The sequence below is a fragment of the Sarcophilus harrisii genome, chromosome 1, assembly GCF_902635505.1.
Source record: "Sarcophilus harrisii chromosome 1, mSarHar1.11, whole genome shotgun sequence".
Lineage (NCBI taxonomy): Eukaryota > Metazoa > Chordata > Mammalia > Dasyuromorphia > Dasyuridae > Sarcophilus > Sarcophilus harrisii.
In genome coordinates this window covers 240,543,577-240,565,683 of record NC_045426.1, presented here as the reverse complement: position 1 = coordinate 240,565,683, position 22,107 = coordinate 240,543,577, and the positions used below count along the sequence as shown (strand labels likewise).

Here is a 22,107-nt window from a genome sequence, read left to right as displayed (position 1 = left end):
ATGACAGAAATGTTTCAAAACTTATCATATGTTAAGAAGGTAAGGATCTTCTCCATCCTGATTATCCTTTGGACTTTCTCTATTTTATTCATATCCTTCTGAATCCACAGTACCCCAAATTCAACATAGTCTGACAAGAGTGTGTAGTGGGACTATTATTCCCCTATTCCTGGAAGTTACACCCCTTTTAATGTAGCTGAAGGTCACATCATCTTTTGTAGCTATCATCTCATACTGTTAGCTTCTCACATTAATCATGTAGGGCACTAAAACCCACAGATCTAATTTTCTCCACTTTTTTAGGACAATTATTATTTATCCCATGCTGCCTCTATGTCATATCTCTGAGACCATTTTTGTTTTTGGACCCAAGTATAAAATTTTTCATTTATTCAATATTTTTATTTGGAGTGATCAGGTTAGGTATTAATAAAAATATGGCTCCAAAGCCAGATCATTTTTTTAAAAAAAGTATTACCAGAATAATATGAAAGTTAATGTGAATAGTGCAACATGATAATGAATTCCAGCAAAGAGGCAGCAGGCAGATGATATAGTGGGTAAAGTGCCAGACCTGGAGTCTGGAAGACTTATTTAACTGAGTTCAAATCTGGCCTCATGTATTTGTTAGTAGTATGACCATTGACAAGCCACTTAATCTTGCTTTCCTCAACTTCCTCATCTGTAAAATCAATTGGAAAAGGAAACGGCAAACTCCTCTAGTGTCTCTACTCCACTGCACCTTCTTAAAAAATCCTAAAATTGGGTCCTGAAGAGACAGACACAACTTACATATTCATTATAATTTTCTTTTCTCATGGACTTTCACTACTTGCTTTTTCAATGCTGTGAGACTTTTTAAAATGTAAAACTGTAGTAAAATATTAATATAGTGTGAGACAATAAATATATTCTACCAATCCTGTTGTTCATTGAGAGTATAAGAAAAGAAAGTTAAAATAGAGTGTAAGGGAAAGGGATGAGTGAAAATCAGGTTACCTTTTTAAAAAGAGATTCCTGATATCCAACATATCCTCTCTCCTTAAGAAAGTCTACAATTTAATTCAAAAAGGAATAAGGGTGGGAAAATATATAATAGTACTGATGGATTATCTTGAAAATGAAAAACCATCCATAAAATACAAGTTAATTAACTTCTTTACCTCCATCACTTTTTTTCCCCCACTCAAAACAAATAGCACTGGCATTGAACTGAACATTCAATGCCTTCTTTTTATCCACATCAAAGAAATTTTAATTTTCTTTACTAATACTGCTGGAAGACAATAGAAAAACCAGAACACTGTTTTAGGAGTCAGTACTGGCTTCTTGTAGATTTATTGTTTAGTATATTATTGCATTGAAAATAGCACTCTAATTGGAAACTAAATAATTTCATCCTAAATAATGATTTGGTGAAACAGCAAATCATAGACACAATTAATAATTTCACCTAAGAAACGATGAGACATCATACCAAAATTTATGGGATGCCACAAAAGTGGTAATAAGGGGAAATTTTATATCTTTAGAGGCTTACTTGAATAAAATATTGAAAGAGAAGATCAATGAATTGGGCTTGCAACTTAAAAAGCTAGAAAAAGACCAAATTAAAAACCCACAATCAAGTACTAAACTTGAAATTCTAAAAATAAAGGAAAAATTAATATTGAAAGTAAAAAAAAAAAAAAAACTATTGAATTAATAAATAAAATTAAGAGTTGGTTTTATGAAAAAAAAAAAACAATAAAATTGATAAACCTTTGGTAAATCTGATTAGAAAAAGGAAAGAGGAAAATCAAATTATTAGCCTTAAAAATGAAAAGGGAGAACTTTCCACCAATGAAAAGTAAATTAGATCAATAATAAGGAGTTACTTTGCCCAATTTTATGCCAAAAAATATGAAAATCTAAGTGAAATGGATGACTATCTTCAAAAATATAAGTTTCCCAGATTAACAGAGGAGGAAGTAAATTGCTTAAATAGTCTCATTTCAGAAAATGAAATAGAAAAAGCTGTTAATCAACTCCCTAAGAAAAAATCCCCAGGACCAGATGGATTTACGCATGAATTCTACCAAACATTTAAAGAACAATTAACCCCAATGCTATATAAACTATTTGAAAAAATAGTGAATGAAGGAGTTCTACAAAATTCCTTTTATGACATAGACATGGTACGGATACCTAAACCAAGTAGGTTGAAAGCAGAGAAAGAAAATTATAGACCAATCTCCCTAATGAATATTGTTGCTAAAATCTTAAATAAAAGATTAGCAATAAGCCTACAGAAAATCATCCCCAGGATAATACACCATGACCAAGTAGGATTTATACCAGGAATGCAGGGCTGGTTCAATATTAGGAAAACTATTAGTATAATTGACCATATCAATAACCAAATTAATAAAAACCATATGATCATCTCAATAGATCAGAAAAAGCATTTGATAAAATCCAACATCCATTCCTATTAAAAAACACTTATAACAATAAATGGACTTTTCCTTAAAATAATCAGTAGCATCTATTTAAAACCAGCAGTAAGCATCATATGTAATGAGGATAAATAGAACCATTCCCAATAAGATCAAGAGTGAAACAAGGTTGCCCACTATCACCATTACTATTCAATATTGTATTACAAATGCTAGTTTCAGCAATAAGAGTTGAGAATGAGATGAAAGAAATTAGAGTATGTAATGAGGAAACCAAATTATCACTCTTTGCTGATAATATGATGGTATACTTAGAGAACCCCAGAGATTTTACTAAAAAGCTATTAGAAATAATCCATTTTTTAGCAAAGTTGCAGGATACAAAATAAACCCACATAAATCATCAGCATTCTTATATATCACTAACAAAATCCTACAAAGAGAAATTCCATTTAAAGTAACTACCGATAGTATAAAATATTTGGGAATCCATCTGCCAAGGGAAAATCAGCAACTATATGAGCAAAATTATAAAACACTTTCCAAATAAAGTCAGAACTAACTAATTGAAAAAATAGTACTCTTGGACAGGGTGAGAAAATATAATAAAGATGACAATACTACCTAAACTAATCTATTTATTTAGCATTATGCCAATCAGACTCCCAAAAAGCTATTTTAATGACCTAGAAAAAATAAGAACAAAGTTCATATGGAAAAACAAAAGGTCAAGAATTTCAAGGGAACTAATGAAAAGAAAATCAAATGAAGGTGGCCTAGCTGTACCAGATCTAAAATTATATTATAAAGCAGTGGTTACCAAAACCATTTAAATTTGGCTAAGAAATAGATTAGTTGATCAGTGGAATAGGTTGGTTCAAAGGACAAAGTAGTCAATAACTTTAAGAATCTAGTGTTTGACAAACCTAAAGACCCCAGATTTTGGGATAAGAATTGACAAAAACTGCTGGGAAAATTGGAAATTAGTATGACAGAAACCAGGCATTGACCCATCCTTAACACCATATACCAAGATAAGGTCAAAATGGATTCATGATCTAGACATAAGGAATGAGATTACAAATAAATTAGAAGAACATAGGATAGTTTACCTCTCAGATCTGTGGAGGATGAAGGAATTTATGACCAAAGAAGAACTAGAGATCATTATTGATCACAAAATAGAAATTTTTGATTATATCAAATTGAAAAGTTTTTGTACAAGCAAAACTAATACAGACAAGATTAAAAGGGAAGCAATAACCTGGGAAAACATTTTTATAGTCAAAGCTTCTGATAAAGACCTCATTTCCAAAATATATAGAGAATTGACTCTAATTTATAAGAAATCAAGCCAATCGCCAATTGATAAATGGTCAAAGGATATGAGCAGACAATTCTCAGATGAAGAAATTGAAACTATTTCTAGCCACATGAAAAGATGCTCCAAATCATTATTTATCAGAGAAATGCAAATTAAGACAACTCTGAGATGCACCTATCAAACTGGCTAGAATGACACTGAAAGATAATGCAGAATGTTGGAAGGGATGTGGGAAAACTGGGACACTGATACATTGTTGGTGGAATTGTGAATACATCCAGCCATTCTAGAGAGCGATTTGGAATTATGCTCAAAAAGTTATCAAATTGTGTATATCCTTTGATCCAGCAGTGTTACTACTGGGCTTATATCCCAAAGAGATCTTAAAGAAGAGAAAGGGGCCTGTATGTGCAAGAATGTTTGTGGCAGCCCTCTTTGTAGTGGCTAGAAACTGTAAACTACATAGATGCCCATCAATTGGAGAATGGCTAAGTAAATTGTGGTATATGAATCTTATGGAATATTATTGTTATGTAAGAAATGATCAGCAGGATGATTTCAGAAAGACCTGGAGAGACTTACATGAACTGATGCTGAATAAAATGAGCAGGACTAAGAGGTCATTATATACTTCAACAACAATACTACATGATAATCAGTTCTAATGGACGTGGCTCTCTTCAACAATGAGATGAACCAAATCAGTTCCAATAATGTAGTAATGAATAGAACTAGCTACATGCAGCAAAAGGACTCTGGCAAATGAGTGTGAATCACTACATAGAATTCCCAATCCCTCTATTTTTGTCCTCTGACATTTTTGATTTCCTTCACAGGTTAATTGTATATTATTTCAAAGTCTGATTCTTCTTGTTCAGCAAAACAACTATATGGATATGTATGCATATATTGTATTTAACACATACTTTAACATATTTAACATGTATTGGTATACCTGCCATCTGGGGGAGGGGGTGGAAGGAAGGAGGGGAAAAATTGGAACAAAAGATTTTGCAATTATCAATGCTGAAAAATTACCTATGCATATATCTTGTAAATAAAAAGCTATTAAAAAAAAAAAAAGAAAAAAGCAATCTACCTTTGGACCTCATTCTTTTTCTCTATAAAATTCAGGTGTGGAATCCTTGATCTCCAGTGTCTATTCTGGCTCTAAACTTTTGGATCTTATAAAATCATCAGTCTAGAAACACATGATATATCCTAATATAGTCATAACATCACATGACAGACTCAAATTTACTTGTTGTTTTCAGGGAAAACCATATTTAAATAATGATCAGCAAATTACTTTAAGTTCTCAAGATCCATAGGATATTTCCAAGTTACCTTTTCATGTGTCAAGAAACAGAGAAGTTAGTTTCACTTAAAAAGCATATTTCTTTCTTCTAGACAATGAATTTTGGAATAGGAAATTGCAACTCCTTCCTGGGAAAAAAAGCTGACTGGATGATTCAGGGATCTACTTACAAAGCTTGAAATCACATTTGCGAGCTCTTTTAAGGCAATTACTACAATTGATCAATACTTGCTATGGTAATGAAGATAGCTAGGTGACTAAGTGGGAAGGCAATAAAACTAGTTCAAAATACACTTGGACACTTACAAGCTGTATTACAATGAGAAAATTTGGGTTATATTTAATTTTAAAGTGTTTACACAAGCAAAATAAATACAACAAAGATAAGAAAAAAGAAAGTTGGAAAACAACTCTTAACTGAGTCAAATTTATAAGAATATAAATATAACTCACTTGATAAATTGTCAATGGATATGAACAGGCAGGTTTCAGAAGAAAAAAATCAAGGTTATTTATAATTATATAAAAAATTGCTCTAAATCACTATTGACTAGAGAAACACAATTTTAAGGTATTCTGGGATACCACATCCTACCTATCAAATTGACAGAAAAGAAAAATAATATGTATTGGAGAGAATATGGGAAAATCAGAACACATGCATCATTGGTAAAGTTGTGAACTGATCCAGACATTCTGGAAAGCAATTTGGAAATTGCCTAAAAAACAATTAAACTGTGCATATCCAGCAATATCACTACTGGTTTTGTATTCCAAAATAATTACACACACACACATACCCACACACACACACACACACACACACAATCATTTGTAAAAGGCAGAGTCAACCAATGTGACAAATTTCATTGTTGTTTTATTTTAGAAACTGCAGCAGCCATCACTCTTATTGGTCAGCAGCCAACAATGTTGAGATAAGATCTTCCAAAAGCAAAAGATTATTACGCACTAAAGGATAAGATGACAGTCAGGATTTTTTTAAAGCAATAAAGCATTTTTAATTAAAGTGTGTACATTTTTTAGACATAATATTATTGCATATTTAATAGACTACAATATAGCATAAACACAACTTTTATGTGCACTGGGAAGCTAAAAAACATCATGTGCCTTGATTTATTGCACATTCATTTTATTGTAGTGATCTGGAACTGAACCTGCAATAACTTTGAGCTATGCCTTCAATTTATTTCCTTCAAAGAGGAAAGCACAGTCAGAAGAGAAGCCCCACCCTTCATCATCATTCTACTCATGGATTTTATTACCAGTATGCTCTTCTCTACCACTCAGACATAGAATATATAGAAAAAGTAAGTAATTTTCCTTAAAAGATAATAAAGTGTGTCTAGAGAAAATAAAGAGTAATGCTTTGAATTGTTGAAATATTAATGGTATTACAATCCTGCCAAAACACCAAGAGAGTTATAGGTCAATATTTTGCCTTTGATTAGGTCATGAAGGAACTCTTCCATTAAAAGTTTAGTGCTACATATACAGATAGAAAGTAGAGACTGCAATAGAACGGCTATGGAGTTGCTATGAAGAAAATTGCAAACCAAACAATTTTATCTGGTTTGGGGCTGAGAGTCTAGGACAAATGCACATGGAATTTTAGAATTGGTTTATTAAAAATTCTCACGAATTGAAATAAAAAAGGCAGAGATTTATTTTCACTGACTGACAGAATGATTTCATCTAGCTTTAAAATGTTATGATTCCATGATTGCTGCCTTAAGAGGCAGTGTGTTATTGTGGACAAATTATTGCATATGGCTCCAATTTTATCTCTGATTATTAATTATCTATGAGATAAAAGGAAATTAATTTATGCTTTTTTTACTCTAACTTACAAAGTTGTATTAAACATAAATAAGTAATATTCCCGAAATGCTTTTTAAATATAAACTTCAGTTTTCACAATAGCTTTCACCTATTAATTGATAATGAACTTTTTTTCCCACTAATAGGTAATGTACTTTCTTGGGATTTCACTAACTCATTGATATCCTTCCATTGAACCAAGTTAATCTGAGAGGTATATATTATTTTTGCTTAGTAAATTTTTGTTAGCTTGGATCAAAATCTGGATCTTTGCTTCAAAAGGCTTCTCAAATAATCCTCTTTCATTTTCACAATAGTCTCATATAAATTAGATATGGTGATTTTTTTTTTTCATTTGGATGATGCCAAGATTACCAATGATGGAGTATCCTTCTGTTTGGCTTATTAGTGTAGTTTAGAATTTGTTATTCTTCCTTTCTAATAGGATGAATTTTAAATCTAAAAACCCTGTCTCTATCAAATATAAATTTTTTAAATCTATAACTATGATTTAGGTTAACAGCTTCTTAAACTCAGTGTTCTCATCTTTTTAATTAGCAATTGAATGATATGATCTCAGAGGTCACTTCTGTTCTATTCCTTGTGATCTTAAGATTCAAGGAACAGAGACCAAAGATTCATAGTTGAGGAATTCAGAGGGCATATAATTAAAGGTACTAAATGAAGGATTGACTTTTGAAAGGAGAAGAGCAGAATGACAAGGAAAGGAGAAATATATATATATATACATATATATATACACACACACATATATATATGTATATAATGTATATGTGTATGTATATATATGCATGTGTATATGCAAACATATATATACACAAATAAATGAACACATATGAAATGTATGTGTATACATAGCATATATAAATAATGTATATCTATATAAATCTATATTTATATATATGTATGATAAATGACTGATAGATAGGTAAATAGATATTAGGAAGAAAACTTAGGATATGACAGATGGAATTTGTATAGATCAGATTAGTATGAGTTTTCAAGATACATCTAATAGTTGAGGTAAGAGAAGGAATATGGGGAAGATGATCAAAACTTGTGCATTAACATCATGAAAATAGAATTTTAAGGAGATTTTGACAGTGTTAATGATGATGATAATTATCTTGACTATGGTATATAGTTTTTGGGAGACTATAGTATGTCAAAAAGTGTTTTGGAATTAAGAGTCACTGAACTTAGATTTGGTTCTATGTACCACTTATTAATTGTGTGACAATAGATGACCATTTAGTCAACAAACATTTATTAAACAGGAATTATGTTAAGCACTCAGGATACAAAAGGAACAATGAAATCATCTTTGTACTCAATGATCTCATATACTATTAATTCAAGGAAAGCAATTTACTTTCAAGAGCCTTAGCCTTAAAAATAACATGGTTCAACTAGATGTTCCAACATCTTCCTTCCAGCTCTAAACCTATGGTTCTTGGATCATGGATTAGTGGAAAGTGTTCGATTAGGATCAGAAGGTCACAGTTGATCTTGGATCTTTTATTAATCTTTTCAATTTCTGCAACTTAACCTCTTTGAGTTTCAATTTTTACATGAAGACTAGGACTAGAGGAGTATAAACTTCCATCTGAGCTCTAACTCCTAAATCTAGAGGAAAATGATACATTGTCTTACATTCCTCATGGTCAGCAACAGTGGTATGCTCTGCTAAAGCTGACCTTGGCAATGCCTCTTTATATTTGGATACTTTATGTAAAGACACTTTCCTCTTATTATATGTAACTATTGCTTAGGGACTTGATACTCTTTAATTCAGCCTCTATGCCCACATACCTAGATCTATGTTGGGCCAGTACCCTCTAGATATTTAACTTCTGGAAAGGGTAGTAATGTGACTGAACTGAGCATCCCCAAATCAAACCTTTTCTTCAAACTAAGAAGTTTGTGATAATGTAACTAAAGTTTCTTCATTTCCATAATGTAACTAAAGTTTCTTCATTTCCTCACTCTAATGACTTCCTTTCAAAATGCTGGCATCATTCTATTAATGTGTGCATATATGTATGTGTATATTATATATTTATATATATGTATATGTATGTGTAATCTCTTGGGCTTTTCATAAGACATGATCCTTTCATACTTGTAATACTGACTGCACACTACTATGACCCATGCAGATAACCGGCTCCTGTTTCACAATAAGTGAGATGGAGAGTAATTCTTAAAAATAAATCTTAATAACTTCAACTGGGAAGCAGTTTTAACTATAAAGATAAATTGGTTTCCAACCTTTCAATTACAAATTATATTCCTACATATATTAGCAGGATACTGTCAAACATGTCTAATGTTGTTATTTAGGATTTATATGGTACTTCAGAACAAAAAACATTCTACCAACCATGGGCTATATGTTCAAAGAATACATTCAAAAAATACTGATTTTAGGCAGAAAATATTTTGCCACTTTTACCAGACGCAATAATACTAAGCAACAATGAGATAAGGACAAAATTAGAACTAAAGATAATAAGATATAGAAAATGCAGAGACTGTATTTTGTCTGCTTCTTATATACTAGAATTATGGGAATATATCAAACGTTACTAGTGCTGATGTCCAGTTCTCATTCAGAAGATCAATCCATCTCTGTTGCCAAAATTCACTGTTTGAGGCAAATAAGTCAATATTGTGCTTAGTCTTAGCATTCTTGGATGACTGATGGCATTCCCTGATAAATGATGGTATTCTTTAATGATTGATGCTATTCACTAAAGATTCCATGCTACACTGATATCTCTCTGTTCCATTTGTACATATAGTCTTTCCCACACAATTAGCATTTCATTGTATGTTCTTTCATTTTCTAACAGCCATAGCAATCAATAAACATTTAATAACTGCTACTATATGCCAGCATTGTACTAAATATTCAGAATACAAAGAAAAGTAATAGGCAGTTCAGAAGAAGTAATGTTCACTCATTCTTTCACATATGTATGTGTAATGTCCCCAATAACATTTTAAATTCCTAGTAAGCAGAGAATGGGTATACTAATTATGTTTACTTTGAATGAAGACAATAACAATAGGCACATAACTGGACCTAAATACCTACTGAAATGATTTTCAAACTTCATTACCTTCAATTGCCAGAAAGGAGTGTGTGTGTGTGTGTGTGTGTGTGTGTGTGTGTGTGTGTGTGTGTGTGCTGGTTGGCAGAAAAAATAAGAACATTCCATCTATCAATGAAAATACCAAATAACTTGCTACATTTTAAGATTTGCTATGTCCCAGGACCTAAAAACCAGACTTTTGGTGATTCTCCACTTCTGCTTTCACTAAGAAGGTTCTTGAATTGCAGTCCACTACTCAAAGGAGTCCATTACTTCCAATTTGGTAGAACCTGCCATAACTTAGAATCCATTAATTCAGCTTATAAAAATGCAGCCTCTCCAAATAATAATAAAACACTGGACAAGCACTTTAGTGCTTAGTTCATAAATAGATGGCTTGATTCAATTCACGTCTACATTTAAAATGCATTGTTACAACTCTTTAAAAAGCCAACAATTTTGTATATCTTATAACTTTAAAAATAACCAAGTCACTAAAACCACTTTTTTAAAATTTCTGGTTACCACAGGCCAAACATACATTAATACAACAATTCATATACTTTAGGAATAAAAAAAAAACATACTAGAGAGAAAATTTAAAAAGTGTGAAAAGAGAAAGTCAGCCATCATGAAAAATGAGAATGGTTCAAGGAAAGCATAAAGTAAAATAAGTGAGGAAGTTTAATAAATATTGACAGAAGGTATGCAGCAAAGAAAGTGAAAGATCAAACAAAAGAAAAGAGATGGATTTGGGGAAAAAGCAAGAAGTACCATGAAACTCAGCTAGGAAAAATAAAGGCAAAATTAATAAAAGGAGAAACACATTGAGAGAGAAAAGAAGGCCATTATGGTCTATTTCGTTTGTAGGAAATTGTCTTGTTTACAAGTAGATCACAATCAGGTCTTTTAAAATTGCTTCTCCCCTCCTCCCTACCTTTTACTTTGAATTAAGGCAATCCAAGTCACAAAAATTGTGAAATCTCAAATGATATAGTATAACACATAAGGATTTCTTGTATTCCATGAAAAAACTGCATAAACTAGAACTAGAAGAAATGTTCTTTTGTATTGTTTTATTTTGATTTTAAATGACTGGCTTATTAACTCCTTAAATTCTTCTAATACTTAGGTTCTTGTGCTATTCCGCTGTTATTGTAGCTAATTGTAAGAATTAGAGGGAAGAAAAAGTAGAATGGAATATATTTTTAATCAATTTCATTAATACCCTAGCACATATAAGATAATAATAATAATTGATTTCAGCAAGTTTGCAACCATTTTAAATTATACTCACCAAAATAGTGTAATTGTCATATATTTGATACCAGGCCAAAAGATTCCTGAAGACAAATACCTTGCCATATCTTTTCTAAACTTTCTCTAGTCATGTTCTTTCTTCAGAGTAAACACTTAATAAATATTTCTTAAATTAAGATCTTTGTAAATTCACAGAATCTGCAAAATATAAATCAATATAAAGTTTTAACAAAATATATGATGCCTCCTAAAATGAGATTTCATCTACTGAAGACCTAATACATTAATGCCATAAATCTTCAAATATATTTAGACAATTTCCTCCACTCCTAATATAATACCAAAAGTGTATGATCCAAAGCTATCCTCCAGATAAAAACCAAGAAAAATCTGGCTCACAGATTATTTAAACCATAGTGATTTCCATGGGTTGTGGTATTTATAAACTGTGTAAATATAAAGCATTTACAAAATAAATACATGAAATACAAAGATAAATTATTATGAAGGATAAAGATTTATTGGTATACAGCATTTTTTTTTTTTGCTAAACAATTAAAATTTCACATTGTGGATTTATGAACAAAATAAATATGTAAGTAAAGATTATCAATGACTATATGTTTGGAAAGTAAACAATGTCAATCAATTATTTTAAGCATTCAAATTATTATCTTATCTATCCAAATTTCCTTTTTCCCCCTCTCTTATGAAACAGACCTGGTTTATACTAAATAATGGCATGAATTACTAAGTGACTAACTTTAATAAGGTCTTTCTTAAAACAATGATACATTGAGGTTTTTTATATGGGTTATATAATTAGAATTATTCTGTTTTCTAGCAACAATTATTACATCACTAAAGAGATGGATATTGTACATAGATGTTAAATTAAAATCATTGAGTGAGGTTTAAGAAAATATGCTAATGAACTGAAAATTGACTGTACAAGCCTTTCTTTTTCTACAGTGAAAGTCTGAATACTTAGCTACACTTGAATGCCCAGTAATGGTAAATAGGAATAAACACTGAAATACAGAATGCAAAAATCATGTCTGGCAGACAATATCTCTTATTTTTATTGCATAAGATACTCCTTCCTTTATGCTAACAATGTACTCCCCATCAATGATAGAAAGAATTATTTTTGTCATTAGGAAATACATCAGTTTTTTCTGAATAGAAGAAAATATTAAATTAGAAATGACCTAACATTAAAATAGTTGGTATTCTATCACAAGTATATAACTCTGTTTTTTGCAATGGAAATATTTGATTCTATTTTTAAAAGAGGAATTTAGGGCTTCCTTAATGTTCACCTACCAATTCAATTGTGGCATATACCAAACATACAAAGTAAATCTTGCTGCATAAAGAGAAAATTTTCCAATTATGGCACTTTTGAATTATGACTGTGATGTTTTGTAAACAAGTTCATTCTGAATAAATGACCAGTAGATCACAAGTTTGAAAGTCTCTGGAATGTAGAATTCCTTTTGGTTGATAATTCTTTCATTAAACATGAATATAATTAATATTTCTGTCTGTCACATCACACAAATTCAAATTGCTATATTTGAAAGTGTGATCAACTTCTACATAATAAGAAGAAATTACGTCTTCATAGTAATATTCTTCCTTCAACCTTCCTTCTCCACTTCCTTCTCACAATTCCTGATTTAGAATATAAAAGAACTGATAGTGTTTATCATGAAATAAATGCAATGAAGAAAAATAAGAGTGAAATTTGAGTTTTATATATATATTCCATTTCTACAAAATAAGATTGATCTGTTTGCTCTGTCTTCATAATAAATACCACCAGTCAGATCCATCAATAATATGATTACCATCCTAATAATTAATTAATCTGATCAGTATATTAGTCCACTTATTTCATGCATATGTACATATGTATATGTTTTTACATATACATATGCATACATAAATATGTTGTGTTTCATATATATGCTATATGTGTATATATGTAAACACATATTCAGAATTTCAACCTAATTCTCTTTTTCTTATAAGGACCCCTCAGTCATGTCCTACCCAGATTACCACCAGTTAAAGGTTCTCAGCTTCCTACTCCCAAAAGAAATGCATTTGTTTAGTCTTTATAAATGAATGTAATTAATGAATAAAAGAAGCGATTAATTAATAACAAAGCATTTATTAACTCCTTACCATGTACTTATTATGCTAAACACTAGAAATGAAAATATAAGTGAACAAGGTTATCTCTGTCCTCAACAAACTTGTATTATAATAGAGAAAGACAATACATATGGGGAAGTTGTAGCCAGAGGAAGAAAAAGGGATGGTGACTGGTGTCAAAAACCAGTTGGTAGATCCTTTTTTCCAAAGAAGGTAATATTAACTGAATAATCATTTTGAAGGGTGGAAGGGGCAGGAAAGGAGAAAAATGTCTAAAGAAGGACAGGTTATAATGTATGGGTCTTTGCCCCTATTAAATGATAGAAATTTATTCAAAACTATTGTTATCACATCACAAAGATTTCGATTGCCATTATGCTGTGTTCTAAAATTGTACTAATTGTACTTTCACTTTAAGAAAATGTCAGTTAATTTGGAGACACAGACTTCTTCAGAAACATCTGATCAGAATACCTTATTCTTCAGGCTTTTAATTTTAGCCTCTAACAGTTTTCTAATATAAGATTTTATTTATCTTCCCTTGAAAGAAATATAGAAGTAGAAGTATAGAAATAAAAAAAAAATACAGTGAGTTCAGAAGCTGCTTTCATTTCCTAATTCAAAGCACTAAATTAATACAAGAAAACACAAGTGAGAATTCAAGCAGATGAGTACAAGAACTCCTGTACATGTTAGATATTCACTTATTTATTTATAAGTCCTCATTACTGGAGATGTTAGTGTCTTATGTCTCTGCAGCTAATACTTGTCACACTGTATGGGTTTACAAGTGGATATGATGAAGTAAGGCACAATACACTATATGAAAATGGATATATATTAATGCAAACACACACACACATATATATACACATACTTATACTCATTTATATATGTGTATATATGTATATATATAAATAGATAGAGAGATATAGATAGAGAGATAGATACACTTTATTTTTTACTAATCCAGTAGTTTTCCTGATGTAGAGAACTTTCTTTGAGTACCTTTGTCTATGCTTTGGCATATAAGCATCTTTTGACAACCTGTATTTTGGGAAAACTTCTTGGAGATCCATCATTGCACAGTTAAGAAAACCTATGTCTCAAGTTATGCTTTGGATGAGGGAAGAGAGAGGGAGGAAAGGAGAAAGAGATAGAATGAGAGAGAAGTTTGGAAATATGATAGATATACATTTATGTTTATATGTGTATGTATGTGTGTATGGGTGTGTGTGTATGAATGTTTAGCAACTTAAAGATTTGCAGAACAATTCTAGGACCATTTGAGTTGATACAATTTTCAATCAATAGATCCCTGCTTTTTAAAATATTTTCTCAGTTCTCAATATTAATATTTTCTCAGTTCTTTTTATTATGAGAGTTTGGAGTAAAGGATTCAGATTCCCCAAAATCCTAAGAATTTACTTATAAAAGTGGAAAATTCTCTACCATTGCATACCATATCATTTCAAACAATTGTGACTTATACAATTACCAAATGCTTGCAGCCTCTATATCACATACTAGACTTAGCTATTCATCTAGCTAATAGGGTCAAAGTAAAATGTAAAAAAAAATTCTAAAAACTTCAGTTACAGCTGCTCCACTGTAAGATTAAAACTTCTAAATCATTCTCTTTAGAAGACTTATACACACACACACACACACGCACACATTTATAATTATATACATACATGTTTTATATATGTATATTTGTGGATATCTATAGCGATATAAATAAAAAATAACAATAGTAAGTTAGCTTCCTAACTATAAATTTTCTTTGCCAATAAAGTGATTTACACTGATTTCTGGTCATTAGTGGATTTTTTTAAACCTGAAAAATAGGTACATAACAGTGCTAAATAACTGCATAGAGTTGAATATGGCCCTGAGAGTTTAAGTAACTTGTCCAGCATCTCAGAATTACAAATAGCCAAAAGGATGACAACACAACAAACATAGAGAAAAGTCCTCATTAAGAATGTCCTATACCAGTGAAACTACCAATGTAATAAAAATAAATCAATAAATAACTGCAAGAACATCCTTCAGAAACTTGGTTTCTTTCTAGTTCTTTCTCAATTATAAGGACCAGCTTCCAACAATTTCAAATTCCTGAACTGTTTTTTTTTTACTTTCTAGAAAAAATAAATATCTAGCATTGAATTAAACTATTAATGGATGCACTTCCTTCCTTCCTTCCTTCTCTGCACTTTCAGATCATTGCCAAGATATTCTCAATTCTTTTACTGGTTATGGTAGCTAATTTTGTTTACTTACACCATTTAGGTACTTTATCTAAGACTAAGGTTATGACATTTCCACTTAAAAGCATTCAAAAAATCAAAAGTTTCATTTCTTTAAATGAATTGTCAGTCTAGAAAAATATAGAGGATTTACTTTTTTAAAAAATAAATATAAAAAAGAATAGTGGAAAGAGGAGAAAGCTGAAAGAAGACTTAGGTTTCAGTTATAAACCTGACTACTTTTGTGACCTTGAACATGTCCTTTCACCTGCATGGGCTTTTTAAGTAAAATGAGTGCTTGGATTAAAATCATTGGATGATTAGATTATAGATTTAGAAAAGATTAGATATTATGTTTTAAGTTTTACAAAAAACTTTATATGCATTATCTATGTGACTCACATAAAAACAAATTGAGAGCTAAAGGATACAAGATGATAATGATGATGATAATGATATTTAATATTTATGTAGTGTTTCAAGGTTTACAAAGCACTTACATATGTTATCTCATTTGATCTTCACAACAACCCTCTGAGATTAGTGCTATTATTATCCCCATTTTTCAGAAGAAGGAACTAAGGGTGAGAGGTTAAATGACTTGGCCAAGGTCATATAGCTCATACTATTCTGAGACAGAATTTGAACTCATGTCCACGTGACTGCAAATCCAACATTCTATTCACTTTACCACTTAGAATCATTTAAATGTGATCTGATTTAACTCATTCTATTGATAAAAAAAGCAACTCATAGAGATGTTAAATGATTTGCACATAGTCATTCAGGTAATTGGTGACAGAGATGAGATTTTAAACTGAGATCACTTGATTCTAAATTTGGCATTTTTTTTTCAATATATCATATTGCTTTATTGAACTTCACAAAAATACTCAAGAGGCAGCTAATAAATGAATTATTATTCTTATTTTATTGATGAAAAATGAGACAAAAATGCTCAGTGACTTGTCCATGATCACATAGTTGTTTGTAAGAGTTATTTGTGTTGAAGGTTATATTAAATCTAGGTTTTATTCCCCCACATTGAACAAATAGTTCTCACATTATAATGTAAGCTCCTTCAGGGAAAGAAGTATTTTGCTCTTTTAGTTGTATCCCCAGAACCTAAGAGAAAGTATGACACACAGTAGGTACATTATAAATGATTGTTGATTGATTGGTTCCATGTTCAGCATTCTTTTTCTCTAAAGTCCTTTCTAACTATGATTCTATATTTTTAAAATCTTATATTTCTAAAATTCCATTTTAAGAAAACTTTACTTTCTCTGATCCAATTTCTCTTCATGTTTTGTTAATGTTTCATAATAATAATTTTGTTAATGTTTCATATTAATAATTAGACAATGTGATTATTACAAGTGTGAGAATTTCCAGTGGTAGAAACTATTTACACAGACTGTATTTATAAAGAGTCTTTTTTCTTTTTGATGACTCTTAATAAGTGGCAGAGTTGAGACTTGAACCTATCTTTCTAATGCACTATTATTATACCATGGTGCTCACAATGGATTGAATGTATCACCTGGAATTGAGAAATAGCTATATTTATTCCATATCACTCATGTATGGAAATCTGAGTTTGTTATTATGAGTAATACAAATTAGCTTTAAAAGTTTGTTTATTAAGGCAATTTAGATATACCATCCAAGTATAAGGTCAGGAAACACTCAATGTTGCCTAACACTATTGAATCTTGGCCACAAAAGTACAGGATACAGAGTACCCCCCAAAAAAAAGATTTTTCAGAAATGTATAATTGTAATGATAATTAATTTGAAAATTACTCTTAGTACAACAACAAAAACATTGAAATTAAAACCCAGATATTCAAATTAAATTTATTGTCATAACTTGTTAATTAATTTCATTAAGTGAATATTGCTATTTTAGCTTGCTTTTTAAATAGCTCAGCAAAATGCTGTTAAAGAAAATTAAGAAGATTTTACCTGTTGTGAATATTCTTAAATTTCTTTGATAGTGTGCTGCTAAAGTGCTTAAAAACAGGCTGAAAATAATAATACATATTTAATTAATTTGATTAACAGATTATATCAGTCACTTGAATTGATATTTAAGATCCTCTAAGTGAGAATCAATTTGACATGTAATACCTTCATTAGTTAAGTAGTATCAGGAAATAACTAAGAAATAAATGCTGCTCTTTAATAACTATAATATCTTTAATTGTGATTCATGATCCAAAGCCAAATTTCAGTGGAAAACATCTTAATTTGAATAGTATCTCTACATTTTAATATAAAATAGATAGCTCTTGAAACTTTAAAAATCTCACTCAGTGACTATCACAAGACTATGAACATAGTAGGTATGCAGACTTTTTTGGTTAGATGAATTAATAATAATACTATTAATTATCAATTCTAATTAACCTCTTCACTGAAGAGAAGTCAATATTTTGTAGTATATAGAATGATACACCTGAAATGAGAGGAATGTTAGGTCTAAATCTCTCATATGAGACACTTACTAGTTATATTACCATGAGAAAAATAATTACATTTCTTTGGGCCTCAGTTTCCTTAGTTGTCTAGTACTTAAACAAATCTAAAGTACCTACTTCACAGATGTTTGAGGAGCAAATGAGATAAGATATGAGAAATACTTTATAAAACTTATAAACATCAGGTTCTATCATTTTTAAAACAAATGAAAATTTTAAAAAATTACCACCCTGAAGAGTTTATGAACATCCACATTATCATTGTCTCTTACATTGGTATCTTTCATTCGTTCAGTCCTCAATGAAATCAATCCATATCTTTTCAAACTTTGAGATTCTTGTCCACACTTCACATACTCCTTTGACCTCTGAAAAGAATAGAATTCCATCTAGGTTATATTTTTTTCTTACATTTTAAAGACACTGACTTCTGGGGATTAAATCAAGATTGCAGAGTAAAGCCAGGAAGCTGCTCAATCTCTCCCAGTTTTCCTTGAAAACCACATGAAATCAAGCCTCTGAATAGAGTCTGACAATGAAAATACTCTCCAGATCAAGATTGATTGGAAGGATTTCAAGAAATGTCAGTCTTGATAGGGTGAAAGGGTTGTTTAACCTAGTTCAGACAGAGTCTGGGAAAGCCAGTGAAAGGGTCTTAATCACAGCAGAACAGCAACTGAGCTCAGTAGTAGAGCAGACTAATGGGCCAGCTTCCAATGCCAGATCAGAAAGGCAAATTCTGGGAAACCAGGTTTTTCCTGGAAAGAATAGGCAAAGCTACACCCTGCAAATAACATAGCCGCCTGTACTCAAAGCCAAAGTTTAGAGGTGCACAGAAAGCTTGAAATACTGCCCCCTTTACTCCAAGTGCAAAGCTCTACCATAAAAGTCATAAAAGGAATACCCAAAGACAAGAAAAGAAAATGAGCAAGAAACAGAAAAGAACCTTGACCATAGAGAGTTACAATGGTGACAGGGAAAACCAAAACACCAAATCAGAAGAGGATAAAAGGTCCATAAAGGAAATCACAAAAAGTAATATAAATTGGTCTCAAGCCCAAAAAGTCTTCTTCAAAGTGCTGATGAAAGACTTAAAAGACAAATAAGAGAGAAGAAAAAATGAATAAAGAAATGGGAAGTATGCAAAAGAAAGTCAATAGCATGGAAAAGAAAAAGGTTTTTCTTAAAAAAAATATAATAGGCCAAATGCAAAAAAAAAAAAAAAAAAATCCACTGAAGAAAACAACACCAAGAGATACAAATGTTAACAGAAGAAAATCACACAATTAAAAACTAGAATGAGGCAAATGGAAGCTAATGACTCTGAGACATCAAGAATCAGTCAAATTAAAAAGAAAGAAAAAATGGAAGAAAACATTTTAAAGGTACCAGGGCAATATGTGACTATCAATTTGGCCTTCTTCACTCCAGCTAAAAGACTGTTGTACTTTCAATTCCAATCATACAGTTCCTTAATCTCATGATATATAATGCTTATTCTCCATTTTGGAGACAAATTAGAAGTCTAATTTGAGTCTAATTGAGTCTAATTGAGACTCTAAAGGAGTCTCAATTGTTATGATCCAACATCCTTTTAAATTGAAATTTTCTCAACATATTTTCTTGAGTAACTGAAGAATGTTTTCAGAATTCAGATTATGAATAAAAGATCAATAAAAAGATTCACAAATTTACATTGAGGCTTTAAGGTATTAAGGTATTATTTAAGGTATTAAGACTGTTGGGACATTTTGCACTTTAACTATAGAGCTGATAACATCTGACCACAGCTTTTACTTCCCCTTATTTTTAAAAAATCATTCTCTTTACTCCTTTCCTAATTGTACAGATATTAATAAATGACTTTGTTTTCAGACTTTATGTATACTAAGTAATAAATATAACAACATTAATATTTGTGTATTGTTTCAATGTTTTCTACCTATAACACACTGCAGCTAGTACTAGCAATGTTATTCCCACTTTAAAGATGAAAAATTGAGGCTCAGAGTGTTTAAAGTAGCTTTTTAAACATAGCACAAAAGCTCATATCTTTAGATCACATTGGAATCACAACTCAAATTCAGAGATCTTTCCATTATACTGCACCATAGTAACATCATTCTCAAACCCCTAGATCAACAAAAGAAAGTTATATAATTCTCATCCCTGGCATCTAATATAGATATGATGAGAGCATCTCAAATGGTTTTTCAATTTTCTGAGAAAATGAGTCACCTGGCTGCATTTAATCATTTGCTATTTACAACAACCTCTTAGTCTTTATTTTATACACAGCCTATGAAAAAAAAATAGCCTAACAAAGGGTAGATATATACCATAAATCACAAAAAAGGTCACTATTTTCATAAATTATTCATTCCTGAACATTTAGGTCACACTAAACTTTATATTGCCTTTTGAGAAAACTATAGCATATTATAGCAGGCATAAACAGATGCCATATGTAGTTAGATAATGATGTTTTGCCCATTAAATCTTTCTACTGTTCATAGTTCAAAATGAATTAACAATGGCCATGCTGAAGAGAAAATTTGATCATGCTCATTGTCCTTTCATCTGTGTTCTTTAATAAAATGCCTCTAATGGAAAATGGCTTTTTTAATAGTAGACCCATCCTTACTTTTCTAGATAAAAGTGGAATAATAGAGAGGAAAATAATTTGATAATATAACACATTTACAAATACCATACACAGTATATGAAAAGAAGTTTTTAAACCAGTTCTTTCAAATTAGCTGTGAATGATCACAACATTAATTTCTGTAGTTTGGTTAAGATCTTAGTGCAGTATGATGTTAGCAGAATATATGGATAAATATGCAACTTGCTAACAAAAGTATATTCAGCAAAAGCGTAAAAGAGAAACAACATATACTTATTCACAATCCAGAGTCATAGTGATGTTATCATTAAAAAATTTTCAGAGTAGAAAATTTAAAAATTAGTAAAAAGAACTATAACAATGATATTGCATTATGTTTAGATATCAGAACAACTGTTTCACAAGTCAGTGAGAACCTGTAAATTGTTATTTAGGGTGGGTTTATTGTTTTGTTTTGTTATTTGGTGATAAGGCTTTTTTTTTTTTCAGTTAGTTTTGCAGATCTTTGGCCAGACACTATTTCATTGTCCATAACCACCTTCATTCTACTGATAAGGTCTTTCCCTTAAGCCACTTGAATGACCTCCATGACATGAAAGTGTCAAAAGGAAAACTCTTAAAAGTTTTGATTCAGTTTAATACAATGCCATAAATTCACAGAGATTACTTTTCACTGGAGAATGTGATAAGGAGGGAGTAGTTATGGAAAGTCTTGTGGAAGAAGAGGTCTTTGAGTTGGCATTTAATAATATATATAACCTCAAACATTAGAGATAGGATGGAAGGAATCATAAATTTATTAGATAGCTAATATGTACCAGTCAATGTGAAATTGATTTGCAAATTATTTCATTTGATTTTCACAACAGTCCTATAAAGTTGATATCATTATAATCTCTTCTTATAGCTAAGGAAAATAAAACAAAGCAAATATAATGCAGCAGAGAGATATTAGAAGTAGGAGAAACCCAATTAGGAAGTTATTGTAATTATCAAGTAAAAAAAAGGAAGAAAATCATGAATTTAACCTATAAGAACCATAAAGAAACCAACTTATTTCATACTCCTGAACCCAAATTGGGCATATTTCTACATAGTCATCAATACTTCCCTGCTCCAAGTGGAGAAAAAAAGAAAGAGAGAAGAGGAAAAAGATAAGGGCAGAAATAGCAAGGGAGTCAGTGGAAAGAGAAGAAGGAGGAAAAGAATAAGGAAGAAGAAGAAGAGAATAAGGATAATGGTGGTTAAAGAGGAAAGTTCAAAGAAGAAAAAAAGAGAAAAA

The 22,107-nt window shown here is 30.8% G+C and overlaps 1 protein-coding gene across 5 annotated transcripts in view; it reads right to left on the bottom strand.

Annotated features, from left to right (window-relative positions):
* Positions 1 to 22,107, bottom strand: part of PRR16 (proline rich 16) — a 284,921-nt gene that overhangs the window by 236,882 nt on the left and 25,932 nt on the right. The window contains exons 2-3 of one of the 5 annotated variants that reach the window (XM_031938911.1): positions 18,472 to 18,567; positions 11,339 to 11,499 (exon numbers count right to left, since the gene is read on the bottom strand). The exons of 3 other annotated variants lie outside the window; for them this stretch is intronic. The gene's annotated coding sequence lies outside the window, so the exon portion shown is untranslated. Of the gene's footprint in view, positions 1 to 11,338; positions 11,500 to 18,471; positions 19,411 to 22,107 lie in introns of those variants that run through there. One more of the 5 variants, XM_031938904.1, reaches the window with a different exon arrangement.